We start from the raw sequence: 18,452 nt of genomic DNA, 5'->3' as shown, positions 1-18,452 counted from the left end.
TCTTTCAATCTACTTTTGTTTACATCTTTACTTTTTTGCATCTATATTATAAAATACCAAAAATATATTTATCTTATCATACTATCTCTATCAGATCTCACTTTCGCAAGTGGCCGTGAAGGGATTGACAACCCCTTTATTGCGTTGGTTGCGAGTTCTCAGTTTGTTTGTGTAGGTGCATGGGACTTTTGAGGAGCCTCCTACTGGATTGATACCTTGGTTCTCAAAAACTGAGGGAAATACTTACGCTACACTTGTTGCATCACCCTCTCCTCTTCGAGGAAAACCAACGCAATCTCAAGATGTAGCAGAACACGAGGCCACTCCGGGAACGCGCTGCCTCAACTCTTATTCCGCTACACGGCACTATGCGTCTAGTGTTAACAAACTGTGATCCATCTCCCGTAAAATGTTCCTGTTGTTTGCGCATAGGAAAATTTTAATTTGCAGTCGATGCACCCTACTGTAGAACCCAACAATGGTATCAGAGGCTCTGCTATAGGATTTGGATTCGGATCATATGCATATTAGATATGTGGAGGCAGCAGATGAGATCTGTTGTCCTTGATGAGATCGGGCTATGTGCACGGTTGATGAGATCAATTGCACATGGGATCGAAGAGGCTATGTTTTCTGATGATCGGAGTCGATGAGGTTGTGACACAACCTACCCCTACCGGTTTGGTATCCGCCACCGGGGTTAATAGTGAAACGTAAACCCTAATCGGACCGCGATGGATCGATAAGATCGGTCAGATCCAAAAATTCAGCGTGATCGGAGTTCAGATGCGATCTGTATTTCATACCCGACACACAAACTGGTAGAATGCGATTCTATGCATAACTTTGTTTTGCAGATTTGATGTGCATAGTAATGGCTCATGTGTATGTGATGCATGTGTGTAATTTATACATGGCCTGCGTGTCATGTTTGTCAGCCGGCAGGAGCCAAAGTGCTTGTCATTATATTGTATTAACGACCCGCGTGTCGACTTGTTGACTCTATGTAAAATTCAATTACTAGTTTAGTAGTTGGATAATAGAGATCAGGTTAGTGGCTTGGCGTCCCGGCGTGACAAACAAGATGGAGTTCCTAGATGGTCATTCGGAGTCGGAGCCGACCTGGAAGAATGTCCATGAAGGAGCCATACTATTTCACAATATGTGTTTATTTGTGATTGTTATGCTTCTTTGTTTCTATGCATGGTAGAATGGTAGAATGATCCCTCATGAATATCAAGCGAATTGCCATCCCCGATGTTGCACCTTCGCACGTCAAGTACGTCTAGTAGTGGGCTCATAAAATTGGGGTGCTGCTGGGTGTCCTTGAACTGAAGGGTTCGTGTCGGACATGGACATGCACTGCATCAGGTTAACTTGACAAGGCTATCAAAACGGTTTTGGGCCTTGTGGCAAAGAAGGTTGGGAGCCGGGGTATGAGATACCTTCCTGACCGACAGGAGTTGTATAGAGATACGATTAGCAAGGAGTTGCTTACCGGATAGGTATGTTGGCTAGCAGTGATGCTAAAGCTCACTAGTCGCATGCGCTAGTCGGATCCTGAATCACTGAGAGTTTGCGGAGGGATGCTGACTTCAGTGGGAGTATTTCTGTTTAGGCTTGAATTACTCTACATAAACACATTGCTTAGTGATTGCATATTTTCTGTTGTAGATCAATGGCACCACCTGCTCAACCCAACTTTGCATTGAAATCAATTCTGGAAAAGGATAAACTGAATGGAACAAACTTTACCACCTGGTATAGAAATCTGAGAATTGTTCTCAAGCATGATAAAAAGGAACATGTTCTAGAGGATCCACTTCCAGAGGAACCTGCCGATAATGCTAATACCACAACTAAGAATGCCTACCAGAAACTCGTTGATGAATCAACGGAGATCAGCTGTCTGATGCTGGCTTGTATGGAGCCTGATTTGCAACAGCATTTCGAAAATGTTGAGGCTTACGATATGATCGAGAGTCTCAAGAGCATGTTTCAGACACAGGCTAGGACCGAAAGGTTCAACGTCTGGCGATCCTTGATGGATTGCAAGCTGAAGGAAGGTGATCCACTGAGCCCACATGTGATCAAGATGATCGGATATGTGCAAGCTTTGGATCGTTTGGGCTTCCCGCTCTTGGATGAGCTTGCTACAGATGCAGTTCTGGGTTCTCTTCCGCCCAGCTATGGGACGTTCATCTCGAACTATCATATGCATGGCATGGATAAGAAGCTCACTGAATTGCATGGGATGCTCAAAGTGGCAGAGCAGGATATTAAGAAAGGCACGCATCAAGTGTTGATGGTGCAGAGATCGGCTAAGTTCAAGAAGAGTTGGTCCAAGAAAAAGGCTAAGGCAAAGGGCACGGAGATGGTAACCTCCGCCGCTGCGCCGAAGTCTGGACCGGACTCGAAGACCGTTTGCTATCACTGCAAGGAGACCGGTCACTGGAAGAGGAACTGTAGCAAGTGGCTTGCAGAGCATGGCAAGAAGGCCGGAAATGCTTCTTCAGGCAAAGGTACACTTGTTGCATATGTTATAGACATTTACCTTGCTGACATACCTAGTAGCTCTTGGGTATTTGATACCGGATTGGTTGTTCATATTTGCAACTCGATGCAAGGGCTAGTAAGAACTAGGTGTGTGGCACAAGGGGAGATTGCCATCAGGGTCCGCAACAAAGCAAGAGTTGTTGCGTTGGAGGTCGGCACGATGCAGCTTCAGCTTCCTTCCGGATTCATTATGGAATTGAATAATTGTTATTACATTCCTGCACTTAGTCGGAACATTATTTCTGCCTCATGTTTGATGAGTCAAGGTTATGAATTCAATTTAAAGGACAATGGTTGTTCTATATTTTTGAATGGTATGTTCCACGGCTATGCACCCATTGTTGATGGGCTATTCATTTTGAATCTGGAAATGGAACCTGTCTATAATGTGAATGTCAAGAGGCATAAGCCTAATGTGATAAATCTGACATACTTCTGGCATTGCCGGCTTGGACACATTAGTCTGAAACGCATGAAGAAGCTCCATGATGATGGGCTCCTAACTTCGTCCGACTTGGGTCGTTCGAGACATGTGAATCATGCTTGCTCGGCAAGATGACTAAGTCTCCTTTCGCAAAGAGTTGCGAGAGGGCGTCCGAGCTGTTGGAACTTATACACAGTGATGTGTGTGGTCCAATGAGCACAACTGCCAGAGGTGGCTATCAGTACTTCGTGACTTTTACCGACGACTTGAGTAGATATGGATATATCTATTTGATGAGGCACAAGTCGGAAACTTTTGAAAAGTTCAAAGAGTTTCAGAACGAGGTTGAGAATCAACTCGGCAAGACTATAAAGCTTCTGCGATCTGATCGTGGAGGTGAGTACATGAGCCAGGAGTTTGATGATCATCTGAAAAGTCGAGGTATAGTACCTCAGCTCACACCTCCGGGTACGCCACAGAGAAACGACGTGTCAGAACGGAGGAATAGGACCTTGTTGGACATGGTCCGGTCTATGATGAGCAAATCGGATTTACCCTTGTCATTCTGGGGATACACTCTAGAAACTGCAGCTTTCACACTTAACAGGGTACCATCAAAATCCGTAGACAAGACACCACATGAGATGTGGACCGGGAAGAGTCCCAGTTTGTCTTTTCTAAAGATTTGGGGTTGTGAAGCATTTGTCAAGCGACTTATGTCAGACAAGCTTACACCTAAGTCGGATAAATGCATATTCGTGGGATATCCGAGGGAAACCTTGGGATATAGCTTCTACAACCGGGAAGAGAACAAAGTGTTTGTTGCTCGGAACGGGTTTTCCTTGAGAAAGAGTTTCTCAGTCGGGAGGCCAGTGGGAGGACGGTCCGACTCGAAGAAATTCGAGGACCACTCGGGGACGGCTCGGCTGGTGATGAGATCATGTCGGAGTCAGTCAGGGAACCTGTAGTGGAAGCGGCACAGGAACCACGACGGTCGGAAATATAGCACAGAGTGCGTGATGTATTGTTGCTAGAAAGCGACGAGCCGACCACATATGCGGAAGCGATGGTGAGCCCAGATTTTGAGGCATGTATGGAGGCCATGACATCCGAGTTAAAGTCCATGGATGAGAATCAAGTATGGGACTTGGTTGATTCGCCGCCTGGCGTAATGGCGATTGGTTGCAAATGGGTCTTTAAGAAGAAAACCGATGTGGATGGAAATGTTCAGATACACAAAGCTCGGCTTGTCGCTAAGGGTTATAGACAAGTTCAAGGAATTAACTACGACAAGACTTACTTGCCGGTAGCGATGCTGAAGTCGGTGAGGATCGTACTAGCTATAGCTGCATATTTCGATTATGAGATATGGCAGATGGATGTCAAAACGGCTTTCCTTCACGGAAATTTAACCGAGGAAGTGTATATGATACAACTCGAGGGTTTTGTCAATCTGACTAGCACTAGTAAGGTATGCAAGCTCAAGAGATCCATTTATGGGTTGAGGCAAGCATCTCGGAGCTGGAATATTCGTTTTGATGAGGTCGTCACTGGTCTCGGTTTCATCAAAAGCGAAGAGGACGCTTGTTTATACAAGAAGTTAAGTGGGAGCTCGATAGTGTTTTTGATCTTGTATGTGAATGACATATTGTTGATCGGGAACAATGTTTCGATGCTAAACTCGGTCAAGGAATCATTGAATGGCAAGTTTCGATGAAGGACCTTGGTGAGGCAGTGTATATTTTAGGCATTAAGATCTATAGAGATAGATCGAGGAGGCTGCTCGGCTTAAGCTAGAGCACGTACATAGATAAAGTGTTGAAGCGGTTCAACATGAGTGAGGCGAAGAAAGGGTTCTTGCCACTCTCACATGGTATAAGGCTAAGCGAGACTCAGAGTCCTTCGACATCTGATGAGCGAAGCAGGATGAGTAGGATTCCGTATGCCTCGGCAATCGGATCCATCATGTATGCCATGATATGTACAAGGCCTGATGTTGCTTTTGCAATAAGCCTAACAAGTAGATACCAGGCCAACCCAGGTGAGAGTCACTGGGCAGCGGTAAAGACTATTTTGAAGTACCTGAAAAGGACTAAAGAGATGTTCCTAGTTTATGGAGGTGAGGAAGAGCTCGTCGTAAGGGGTTACGCCGATGCTAGTTTCCAAACCGACAGAGATGATTGTCGATCACAGTCTGGATTCGTGTACGTCATGAACGGAGGAGCAGTGAGCTGGATGAGTTCCAAGCAAGATACGGTGGCCGATTCTACCACAGAAGCCGAATACATTGCGGCTTGTGAAGCTGCAAAGGAAGGTGTTTGGATCCGGCATTTTCTGGATGATCTTGGTATTTTCCCAGCCTCGGTAAAACCGTTGGACCTTTATTGTGATAATTCTGGTGCCATCGCACAAGCCAAGGAGCCGAGGAATCACCACAAGGTCAGACACATAGATCGGAAATATCACCTGATACGAAAGATCGTAAAGAATGGTGATGTAGAGTTATGCAAATTCACACGGATGCAAATGTTGCAGATCCGTTGACTAAGCCGCTTCCACAACCCAAGCATGAGGGGCACGTTAGAGCTATGGGCATTCGATGTCTATTTGATTGACTCTAGTGCAAGTGGGAGACTGTTGGAGATATGCCCTAGAGGCAATCATGTATGATGATATTTCCTATGTGTTTATGAATAAAGATAGTCCTTGGACATTATCAATGACGTGTATCAGCAAGTACGTACTTGTTTGTGGGACTATGCATTGTATGATGACTGTCCTAAAAGGTCCCTAGTCGAAAGGGCTGTGTGGACGCGCAGCCGACTAGACTAGCATATGACACGGTCGATGGCTCGGTCTCACTAGCCATGGAGCATTGGGATGCTAACCGGATAATATGGACTTGGAAAGGTCTGGTTGGATTCGACGTAGTCGGATCCGAGTCGAGATAAGGTCCGAGTCGGACAGACCCAACTATGAGACGCAGCGATATGTCATCTGTGAGTCTCTAGTACAACATACGTTCTATGTCCTAAGACCTGAGCTGACGCATGTACTCGGGATGGTGACAGACTTGCTTTGGGCCGACCAAACGCTACTCCGTGACTGGGTAGTTACAAAGGTAGGTTTCGGGTTGTCCAGATCCCATGCTGCGAGACGTGGTCGAGCAAGATGGGATTTGCCCCTCCGATCAGGAGAGATATACTCTGGGCCCCTCGTGTGATCCGACCAAGAAAAGCATGGCCATGTGACAAGGATTATGAGATAATCCGGATAGTGGTCGGCATCACTAGAACGAGAAAGAGGTCAGGCTAGCACAAGGATGACAATCTCGCCTTGAGACCAACAACATATATCGTGTGGCAAAGGGAACAGAAGTGTGACATGTTGTATAGGTTCACCTAACCAGCTTCATAGTCTGCTTGGTGTTCGGCATGCCTTCCTAGAGGCCGCTACCAACCGTCCAATTCGGAGGTGATCCGAACTGCGACCAAGCCGACTTGAACCTAAGGGGCCGCGCGCTTAAGGGAAGGAACCTATGAGGTCGGTTCGGAGGACACTGGTCGGATGTGATCCGAGCTGGACTTGGAACGCGACCAAGTAGACTTTGGGCTTTAGGGTCTGTGCGAGGCCCAAGTGTTGAGCCCGCGATGGACGCCTATATAAAGTGGAGGTGCGACACACTCATGCGAATGATCGCTTCGGTGCTGTCACTAGGGTTTGCATCTGTTGCGAATAGCCACCTCCACTTGCCGTCGACTGTGTGATCGGACCTAGCAGTCCGCCGCATGGTGTTCCTCCTGCACGCGCAGATACCGTTAGAGGTGGTGCACTTGCGCTGCTCCGGTGAATCTGTTCGCGGGATCCGATCGGCTACGTGGGAGACCGACAAGGAGGAGGCAACTCCGGGAACGCACTGCCTCAACTCTTATTCTGCTGCACGGCACTGCGCGTCTAGTGGTAATGAACTATGATTCATCTCCCGTAGCATGTTCCTGTTGTTTTGCGCGTAGGAAAATTTTAATTTGCAGTCGACGCACCCTACCGTAGAACCCAACACCTCCCACTCACTTATTTCGAGAGAAACTCCTTCTATAGAAAGGTTCCATTTTTGGCAGCAAAGATTTTACCTTCGGATCTGTGGTAGAAGGTATACCCAATAGTTTCTTTCGGGTATCTTATGAAGACGCACTTCTCCACTTTGGGTTCGAGCTTATCAGGCTGAAGCCTTTTGACATAAGCGTCAATCCCCAAACTTTTTAAGAAATGACAGCTTATGTTTCTTGACAAACCATAGTTCATATGTACTGTGTCATCTCAACGGATTTAGACGGTGCCCTATTTAACATGAATACGGCTGTCTCTAATGCATAACCCCAAAACGATAGTGGTAAATCGGTAAGAGACATCATAGATCGCACCATATCTAATAAATTATGGTTACGATGTTCGGACAAACCATTACGCTATGGTGTTCCAAGTGGCGTGAGTTTTGAAACAATTCCACATTGTTTTAAATGAAGGCCAAACTAATAACTCAAATATTCGCCTCCGCGATCAGATTGTAGAAAACTTTATTTTCTTGTTACGATGATTCTCTACTTCACTCTGAAGTTCTTTGAAGTTTTCAAATGTTTCATACTTGTGTTTCAATAAGTAGATATACCCATACCTACTTAAATCATCTGTGAAGGTCAGAAAATAACAATGCCCGCCACGTGCTTCAACACTCATTGGACCGCATACATCGGTATGTATTATTTCTAATAAGTCAGTAGGTCGCTTCATTGTTCCGGAGAACGGTGTTTTAGTCATCTTGCCCATGAGGCATGGTTCGCAAGTATCAAATGATTCATAATCAAGTGACTCCAAAAGTCCATCCGCATGGAGTTTCTTCATGCGCTTTACACCAATATGACCTAAACGACACTGCCACAAGTATGTTGCACTATCATTATCAACTTTGCATCTTTTGGCATCAATATTATGAATATGTGTATCACTACAATCGAGATTCAATAAAACATTCACATTGGGTGTATGACCATAGAAGGTTTTATTAATGTAAATAGAACAACAATTATTCTCTGACTTAAATGAATAACCGTATTGCAATAAACATGATCAAATCATATTCATGCTCAACGCAAACACCAAATAACATTTATTTAGGTTCAACACTAATCCCTAAGGTAGAGAGAGTGTGCAATGGTGATCGTATCAACCTTGGAATTACTTCCAACACACATCGTCACCATGCCCTTAACTAGTCTCTGTTTATTCTGCAACTCCTGTTTCGAGTTACTAATTTTTAGCAACTGAACCAGTATCAGTTACCCAGGGGTTGCTACGAACACTAGTAAAGTACACATCAATAACATGTATATCAAATATACCTTTGTTCACTTTGCCATCCTTTTTATCGGCCAAGTATCTGGGGCAGTTCCATTTCCAGTGACCATTTCCTTTGCAGTAGAGGCACTCAGTTTCAGGCTTGGGTCCAGATTTGGGATTCTTCATGGGAGCGGTAACTTGCTTGCCATTCTTCTTAAAGTTCCCTCTCTTTCCCTTGCCTTTTTCGAAACTAGTGGTCTTGTTTAACCATCAACACTTGATGCTCTTTCTTGATTTGTACCTTTGCCAATTTCAGCATCGCGAAGAGCTCGGGAATCTTTTTTGTTATCCCATGCTTATTATAGTTCATCACGAAGTTCTAGTAGCTTGATGATAGTGACTAGAGAACTCTGTCAATTACTATCTTATCTAGAAGATTAACTCCCACTTGATTCAGGCGATTGTAGTACCTAGACATTCTGAGCACATGTTCACTGGTTGAGCTATTCTCTTCCATCTTGTAGGCAAAGGACTTGTCATAGGTCTCATACCTCTCGACATGGGCATGAGTCTGAAATACCAATTTCAGCTCTTGGAACATCTCATATGCTCCGTGGCATTCAAAACGTTTTTGAAGTCCCGGTTCTAAGCCGTAAAGCATGGCGCACTAAACTATTAAGTAGTCATCATATCGAGCTTGCCAAACGTTCATAACGTCTGCATCTGCTCCTGCAATAGGTCTGTCACCTAGCGGTGCATCAAGGACATAATTCTTCTATGCAGCAACGCGGATAATCCTGTGATCATGGACCTAGTCTACATCATTGCTACTATCATCTTTCAACTTATTTTTCTTTAGGAACATATCAAAAATAGGGGAGCTATATTGCGAGCTATTGATCTACAACATAGATATGCAAAAACTATTAAGACTAAGTTCATGATAAATTTAAGTTCAATTAATCAAATTACCAATGAACTCCCACTTAAATTAACGTCCCTCAAAGTTATTTAAGTGATACATGATCGAAATCAACTAACCCATGTCCGATCATCATGTGAGATGGGGTAGCCATCTATGGTGAACATCTCTATGTTGATCATATCTACTGTATGACTCATGTTTGACCTTTCGGTCTCTAGTGTTCTGAGACAACGTCTGTACATGCTAGGCTTGTCAAGTTTAACCCAAGTATTCTGCATGTGTAAAACTATCTTACACCCGTTGTATGTGAACGTAGAGTCTATCACACCCGATCATCACATGGTGTCTCAAAATGACAAACTGTAGCAATGATGCATACTCAGGGAGAACACTTTTACCTTGAAATTTAGTGAAGGCATCATCTTATAATGCTACCGCTGAACTACGCAAAACAAGATGCATAAAAGATAAACATCACATGCAATCAAAATATATGACATGATATGGCCATCCTCATCTCGTGCTTTTGATCTCCATCTCCAAAGCATTGTCATGATCTCCATCGTCACCGGCTCAACACCTTGATCTCCATCGTTACGTCGTGGTCATCTCGCCAACTATTGCTTCTACAATTATCGCTAACGCATAGTGATAAAGTAAAGCAATTACATGGCGTTTGCATTTCATACAATAAAGAGACAACCATAAGGCTCCTGCCGATTGCCGATAACTTACAAAAAATGATCATCTCATATAATAATGTTTATCACATCATGTCTTGACCATATCACATCACAACATGCCCTGCAAAAACAAGTTAGACGTCCTCTACTTTGTTGTTGCAAGTTTTATGTGGCTGCCACGGGCATCTAGCAAGAACCTTTCTTACCTATGGCAAAAACCACAATGGTGATTCGTCAAGTTTGTTGTTTTAACCTTCTTCAAGGATCGGCCGCAGTCAAATTCGATTCAACTAAAGTAGGAGAAACAGACACCCGACAGCCACCTTTATGCAAAACTAGTTGCATGTCACTCGGTGGAACAGGTCTCATGTGCGTGGAGATGTAAGGTTGGTCCGGGCCGCTTCATCCCACAATACCGCTGAATCAAAATAAGACGTTGGTGGTAAGCAGTATGACTATCACCTCCCACAACTCTTTGTGTTCTACTCATGCATATCATCTACGCATAGACCTGGCTCGGATGCCACTATTGGGAAATGTTGCATGGAAAACAAAAAAAATTCTATGCACATGCAATGATCTATCCATGGAGACGCATAGCAACGAGGGGGAGAGTATGTCAACGTACCCACGTAGACCGTAAGCGGAAGCGTTCCACAACGAGGTTGATGTAGTCGAACTTTCTTCATGCTCCAACCGATCTAGTAGCAAACGCACGACGGCGAGGTAGTGGATGAGTTCTGACAGCACGATGACATGGTGACGGTGATGGTGAAGTGATCTCCGCAGGGCTTCGCCTAAGCACTACGAAGATATGACCTAGGGTGTAAACCATGGAGGGGGTGTCGGTGTCAAAACCGGTGGATCTCTGGTAGGGGGTCTCGAACTGTGCGTCTAAGGTTGATGGTAACAGGAGACAGGGGACACGAAGTTTACCCAGGTCCGAGCCCTCTCTATGGAGGTAATACCCTAATTCCTGCTTGATTGATCTTGATGAATATGATTATTACAAGAGTTGATCTACCACGAGATTGTAATGGCTAAACCCTAGAAGTCTAGCTTGTATGATTGTCATCATGATCTATCGACTAGCCTGGCCTTGGCTTATATAATGCACCAGAGGCCTAGGATAACAAGAGTCCTAGCCGAATACATTGGTGGAGAGGAGTCCTTGTCTTGATCACTAAGTCTTGTGGAATACTACTTGTATGCGGCATGGGCTGCCCGAAGTGGCCCATGAGTGAACCGCCATGGGGGTCTGAGGGAGTCCTGGATTAGGGGTCCTCGGACAGGCGGACTATATGCTTATGCCGAAATGTTGGATTATCAAGATACAAGATTGAAGACTCCGTCCCGTGTCCAGGTGGGACTCTCCTTTGCGTGGAAGGCAAGCTTGGCAATTCGGATATGTAGATTCCTTTCTCTGTAACCGACTCTGTGTAACCCTAGCCCCCTCCGGTGTCTATATAAACCAGAGGGTTTAGTCTGTAGGACAAGGACAATCATAATCATAGGCTACCTTCTAGGGTTTAGCCTCTACGATTTCGTGGTAGATCAACTCTTGTAATACTCATATCATCAAGATCAATCAAGCAGGAAGTAGGGTATTACCTCCATAGAGAGGGCCCAAACCTGGGTAAACATCATGTCCCCCGCCTCCTGTTACCATTAGCCTTAGACGCATAGTTCGGGACCCCCTACCCGAGATCCGCCGGTTTTGACACCGACATTGGTGCTTTCATTGAGAGTTCCATTGTGTCGTCACCATAAGGCTTGATGGCCCCTTCGATCATCTATAATGATGCGGTCCAGGGTGAGCTTTTCCTCCCCGGACAGATCTTCGTATTTGGCGGCTTCGCACTACGGGCCAACTCTCTTGGCTATCTGGAGCAGATCGATAGCTACGCCCCTGGCCATCTGGTCAGGTTTGGAAGCCTAAACTACACTGCTGACATCCGCGGAGACTTGATCTTCGACGGATTCGAGCCCATGACAGGTGCGCCCTATGGCCGCGATGAGCATGACTTAGATCTGCCATCGGACGGTATTCGGGAGATCACACCTACAGCTGCCCCAGCTTTAAATCCAGAGCAGATCGTGCCATCCGGGGACGGGTGGATGGACCCCGCCACAGAGGCCACACACTCAGCGGTGATGGAGCCGAACACAGATTTCACTTCCAAGGAGGTCTGTGTTGTTGGACCCTCGGACTCGTCTCCTGGCATAGGGTCCGAACCGCGTACATCCATGCCCATTGTACCTAATTGGGCACCAATCACGGAGTTTAGCTCCGTGGATATTTTTAGCACTCACCCTTGGGTGACGTGCTTGACTCATTAAAATCTCTCTCCCTGTCGGGAAACTCTTGGCCGAACTATGTCCGGCTTGAGTGGGAAGCGGATGACGAAGGAATTCGTTACCCACCCACCACCCACTTAATAGCCACTATCGATGACTCAACCGACATGCTCGATTTCGACTCCGAAGACATCGACGGTATGGACAACGATGATGCCAGAGAAAAACGAGAACCACCGCCCCTAGGGTGCTGGACAGCCACCTCATCATATGATATATATATATATGGTGGACGCACCCAAAGAAAGCAATGGCGATGATGCAACGGAGGATAATCCCCTTGAGAAGCAAACAAAACGCCGACGTCAATGGCGCTGCTCTAAAGCCCGCCATAGCAAAAACAGCGATATCGGCACAAGAAAGAATAATACCCCGGAAGACGCGAAAGATAACGACGACCCCATAGACCCAGTGATGGAGTAGGATGAGTCGGGGGACGGCGAGCACAGTCCGGGGCCGCTATCTGATCACAGCGATGTCAAAGACAAAACCTATAAACCCATCTCCGGAGAGGAGAACAGTCCGGACGACAATGCACACATCATCTCGGAAAAACACTTGGAACAAGAGCACCTCCACAAAAGGCTTATTGCCACCGCGAGGAGCTTGAAGAAGCAGAAGCAACGACTTAAGGCTACGCAGGATACGTTCAACCGCAGATGGAGCAAAGTGCTCAACACTGACGAAATATATGGCGGTGATCGCCACACAAAGAGCTACCCAAAGCGCAAGCTACTGCCCGAATTCGACGACGAGGCTATAGAGCCCATTCTACCAAAAAACAATACGGCTGATCTGCCAGACCAACCACCCCATGGCCGGGACAGAGCGGCTAACGACACCACACACAAGTTAGCACACGATCTACGTGAGCACCTGGACAAAAGAGCTGGTATGGCCAGGTCCATCTATGGATCTAGGAAATGCGTCCCTACACAGGATCACTACTGCTGAATGGACTATACTGATCAACTACCAGCTCAGAATCAACACCAAACACTACAGCTGTCGGACCCACGCCACGACACATCCAAGTACAGGGGTGCCGCACACCCCCTGTGCTTCACCGATGAGGTGCTGGATCATGAATTTCTAGAGGGGTTTCAACCCGTAAACATCGAGGCATACGATGGAACGACAGACCCTGCAGTCTGGATTGAGGACTTTATTCTTCACACCAATATGGCTCGCGGAGACGATCTCCACGCCATCAAATACCTGCCCCTCAAGTTGAAAGGACCAGCTCGGCACTGGTTGAAAAGCCTCCCCGAAAACTCAATTGGAAGTTGGGCGGAACTCGAGGAGGCTTTCAGGGCTAATTTTCAAGGGACCTATGTCCGACCTCCGGATGCAGACGATTTAAGTCATATAATCCAATAGCCCAGAGAGTCAGCCCGTAAGCTTTGGAAAAGATTTCTCACCAAGAAGAACCAAATCGTCGACTGTCCGGATGCCGAAGCCTTAGCAGCTTTCAAACACAGTGTCCGGGACAAATGGCTCGCCAGACACCTCGGACAGGAAAAGCCAAGGACAATGGCAGCCCTAACAACTCTCATGACCCGCTTTTGCGCGGGCGAGGACAGTTGGTTGGCCCGCAGCGGCACCAGCGACCTAGGCACATCCGAAATCAGGGATGGCAATGGGAAGCCACGACGCAATAAAAACAAGCATCAAAGTAATGAAGACAGCCCAGACAACACAGCGGTAGACGCCAGATTCAGGGGCTCTCGACCCGGTCAACGGAAAAAGCCATTTAAAGGCAGCAGAGATGGACCATCCAGCCTAACTAAAATTCTAGACAGATCCTGTCAGATTCATGGCACCCGCAAGAAACCTGCAAATCACACCAATAAAGAATGTTGGGTCTTTAAGCAGGCAGGAAAGCTAAACAGCGAACACAAGGGGAGGGAGCCGCCAAGTGAAGACGAGGATGAACCTCGCCAGCCGAACACTGGGGGACAGAAAAAATTTCCACCAGAGATCAAAATAGTGAACATGATTTACACAACCCACATACCAAAGAGGAAGCGCAAATGCGCACTCCGAGACGTATACACTATAGAGCCCATCGCCCCCAAATTCGACCCATGGTCAGCCTGCCCGATCACTTTCGATCGTAGTGATCATCCGACTAGTATCCGACATGGAGGTTCGGCTGCCTTGGTGCTCGACCCAATAATTGACGGATACCATCTCACCCGAGTCCTCATGGATGTCGGCAGTAGTCTTAATCTGATATATCAAGACACTGTCCGCAAGATGGGGATAGACCCGTCAAGAATCATCCAAAGCAATACTACCTTTAAAGGAGTAATACCAGGCGTAGAGGCCTGCTGCACGGGCTCTCCAACATTAGATGTTGTATTCGGTTCTCCCGACAACTTCCGAAGCGAAGAATTAATCTTCAACATCGCTCCGTTCTGAAGCGGCTATCATGCACTACTCGGAAGAACGGCCTTCGCTCGTTTCAATGCAGTACTGCATTATGCTTATCTTAAACTTAAGATGCCCGGTCCACATGGCGTCATCACAATTAGCAGAAATACAGAGCGTTCCTAGCATGCGGAAGAATATGTGGTGGCTCTAGCAGCCGAACCACTGAACGACCTCTCCAACCCAAGTAACTAATCGGTCGTCGAGACCACGGACACGGCTGGACGTGTTCGGCGCACCACTAGTTGTAGCGGCCCAGATAAACCTGAGCTTGATTAATGCTATGCCCCAATATGTGGTGCTGGGGGCTGCCCGCATGAAAAAGATCCATAGTTCGGCTGGATCCTATTTACACTCAAGAAATTGAATTTTCACGGTTCATTAAGTTTAACCGACGTTACGCACAGTCACACAAGATTCTTTCACCTGGGTTTTTCTTTCTTTTTACAGATGACCATCGTGCTATACCCTTCCAAGATACGGCACAACGGAGACAAAGGCGCAGACATGCAGCAGGGCCCCGTTCCAAGGTTTCTTTTTAGATTAAGACCTATGTAAACCTTTTTTATTGTCTCTTGTTGGCTCACACCCTCCTGGTACTTAAAACGGCCAAGAGGGATACCAGGGTTATTGGCAAGCTTATTATTCGCCGATCTAAAATAGATGTTACAAGGGCAGCAACCAATGTGTTTTTGGGATCTATGCTCTCACCAGAGTCGCTCTTTCGTCACGCCAGATTAATGCACGTACCTGGAAATTCAGGGCTCATTATCGAGGGCGGTACTCAGCCCAGTATATGTTGTAAAGTCTGAATACCTTCAGGAGTGTTCGTCGTCGCGAGTTTGGACTTATATGCATCAGCTCCGAATCATGTCTTTGGTCAATAGTTGGGTTTGCCCGGCTCCCGTGTTTTGCCACCTTACGTTCCGCTCTATCGGCTAAGGTGGCACCGGGAGAACTACGGTGATTGTGCCCTGGTTCATCCGGATGAGCACCTTAGTAGAGAAAGCCAAAAATTGACTGTCATGATAAAGCGAGAGACTGGTCAACCACTCGATGACTCATCGGAACCTTCGCGATTCCTCCGCATTAACAAAGGACCGGTTTCCCGGTCACGTATGTACACGCACCGTAGTCGAATAAACGCGGACATACCAGGGGCTATATAGTAGCCCCACCATCAAACTCCTATGGCTAAGTGAAAGTGTTAAAGCTATATATTCCGATTGCCTCATTTGCCGTGCTACCACCTCCTTAACGGACCAAGACGTTGGATCAAGTGTGCTTACGCGCTTTGCCGAACACCCCTGCATTATATGCGAGGGGGCTGAAGCCGACGAGTGCAAACTTTCAGGTTATATACATATATACATAAGCGGCCGCACTGGAGGCACTACAATACTTTACGGGCAAAAGTATAAATATAGCCTTTATTATCAAAAGCATTGTTTCTACAATCAATATACATGTCACTGGAACATGGTATTCTTTGAGCACTGAGCCTCTATTAAACGGCCACCTTCTAACATTTCTTCAAAATAGTGCTCGAGCGAGTCCTGGCCTCTGGGCAGACCCCTGGTTGCGATATCGGTGGCCTCCATCTTTGCCCAATACGTCTTAACACGGGCAAGAGCCATCCGCGCACCCTCTATGCACGCCGACCTCTTGACAGCGTTGATATGCAGCACAGCACGAATAAATCGTTGCACCAAGCCAAAATAACTATCCATACTTGGTTCCTTCGGCCACAGATGATCCACGACGGCCTTCATGGCAAGCCCGGACAACCTATGGAGCTCGGACCACTTGGCCATTTGCTCATTCAACAGCAGCGGACGCCTTAGATTACTGAACTGCGACCAGAACAATCTTTCCACCTCATGATCTTCTCGATCTCTGAAATACTCAGTTGCATCAGCAGCACTCTTCGCTAAATCCAAGTATGCGTCTGCAGAACTCCACAATTGATCAAGAGGGGTATACTTCCGATCGCCGAACTTCGTTCGCAATAAAAAGGGCTTCCCAACCGCGATATCACCAGCTTGCCGAAGCTCCTCCCACACCGCTTTGATTTCAGAGCGAGTTTCCTTTGCTACTTGCAAGGCCTTCTCTAGGTCAGCCGTCTTCGTTTGGTTTTCGCTTTCGAGAAGCTCATATCGGCTGGCGGCATTTCACAGCTCAAGATCCATGTTGGCTATTTTATCCTTACTCTGGTGATGAGCAGCATGTTCGGCTTTTAATTCTTCGGCTGCCTTCAGGGCGGCCGCATCACTTCTCCTGGCTTGCTCCTTGGCCCGGGCAAGTTCTGCCCGAAGGCTCTCCATGGCGGCAGCTCCATCTACAGTCAAAGCATACTATAAATACTAGCATCATGCTTGTTGGAAATATGCCCTAGAGGCAATAATAAAAGTATTATTATATTTCAATGTTCATGATAAATGTCTTTTATTCATGCTATAACTGTATTATCCGGAAATCGTAATACACGTGTGAATACTTAGACCACAATATGTCCCTGGTGAGCCTCTAGTTGACTAGCTCGTTGTGATCAACAGATAGTCATGGTTTCCTGACTATGGACATTGGATGTCGTTGATAACGGGATCACATCATTAGGAGAATGATGTGATGGACAAGACCCAATCCTAAGCATAGCATAAAAGATCGTGTAGTTCGTTTTGCTAGAGCTTTGCCAATGTCAAGTATCTCTTCCTTCGACCATGAGATCGTGTAACTCCCGGATACCGTAGGAGTGCCTTGGGTGTATCAAACGTCACAACGTAACTGGGTGACTATAAAGGTGCATTACAGGTATCTCCGAAAGTAGCTGTTGGGTTGACACGGATCGAGACTGGGATTTGTCACTCCGTATGACGGAGAGGTATCTCTGGGCCCACTCGGTAATGCATCATCATAATGAGCTCAATGTGACCAAGGTGTTGGACACGGGATCATGCATTACGGTACGAGTAAAGTGACTTGCCGGTAACGAGACTGAACAAGGTATTGGGATACCGACGATCGAGTCTCGGGCAAGTAACGTACCGATTGACAAAGGGAATTGCATACAGGGTTTGATCGAATCCTCGACATCGTGGTTCATCCGATGACAACATCGAGGAGCATGTGGGAGCCATCATGGGTATCCAGATCCCGCTGTTGGTTATTGACCTGAGAGCGTCTAGGTCATGTCTGCATGTCTCCCGAACCCGTAGGGTCTACACACTTAAGGTTCGGTGATGCTAGGGTTATTAGGAAGACCAGTATGTGACTACCGAATGTTGTTCGGAGTCCCGGATGGGATCCTGGACGTCACGAGGAGCTCCGGAAGGGTCCGGAGGTAAAGATTTATATATGGGAAGTTGTCAAACGGACACCGGGAAGTTTCGGGGTCATACCGATATTGTACCGGGGCCACCGGAAGGGTTCCGGGGGTCCACCGGGAGGGGCCACCCCTCCCGGGGGCCACATGGGCTGCATAGGGCAGGGAGCCAGCCCTTGGTGGGCTGGCCGCACCCCCTCCCTTGGGCCCTTGCGCCTAGGGTTGAGGGGGGAACCCTAGAGGGGGCGCCCCCTTGGCTTGGGGGGCAAGCCACCCTCTCCCCCTCTCCCCTTGGCCGCCGCACCCCCCCTATATGGGTTCTAGGGGGCCGGCCCCCTTCTCCCTTCCCCCTATAAATAGAGGGGTGAGGGGAGGGCAGCCGAACCACACTCCAAGGCGCAGTCCTCCCCTCCCCAA

The sequence above is a fragment of the Triticum aestivum genome, chromosome 1B, assembly GCF_018294505.1.
Source record: "Triticum aestivum cultivar Chinese Spring chromosome 1B, IWGSC CS RefSeq v2.1, whole genome shotgun sequence".
Classification (NCBI taxonomy): domain Eukaryota; kingdom Viridiplantae; phylum Streptophyta; class Magnoliopsida; order Poales; family Poaceae; genus Triticum; species Triticum aestivum.
This window is presented reverse-complemented; position numbering follows the sequence as displayed.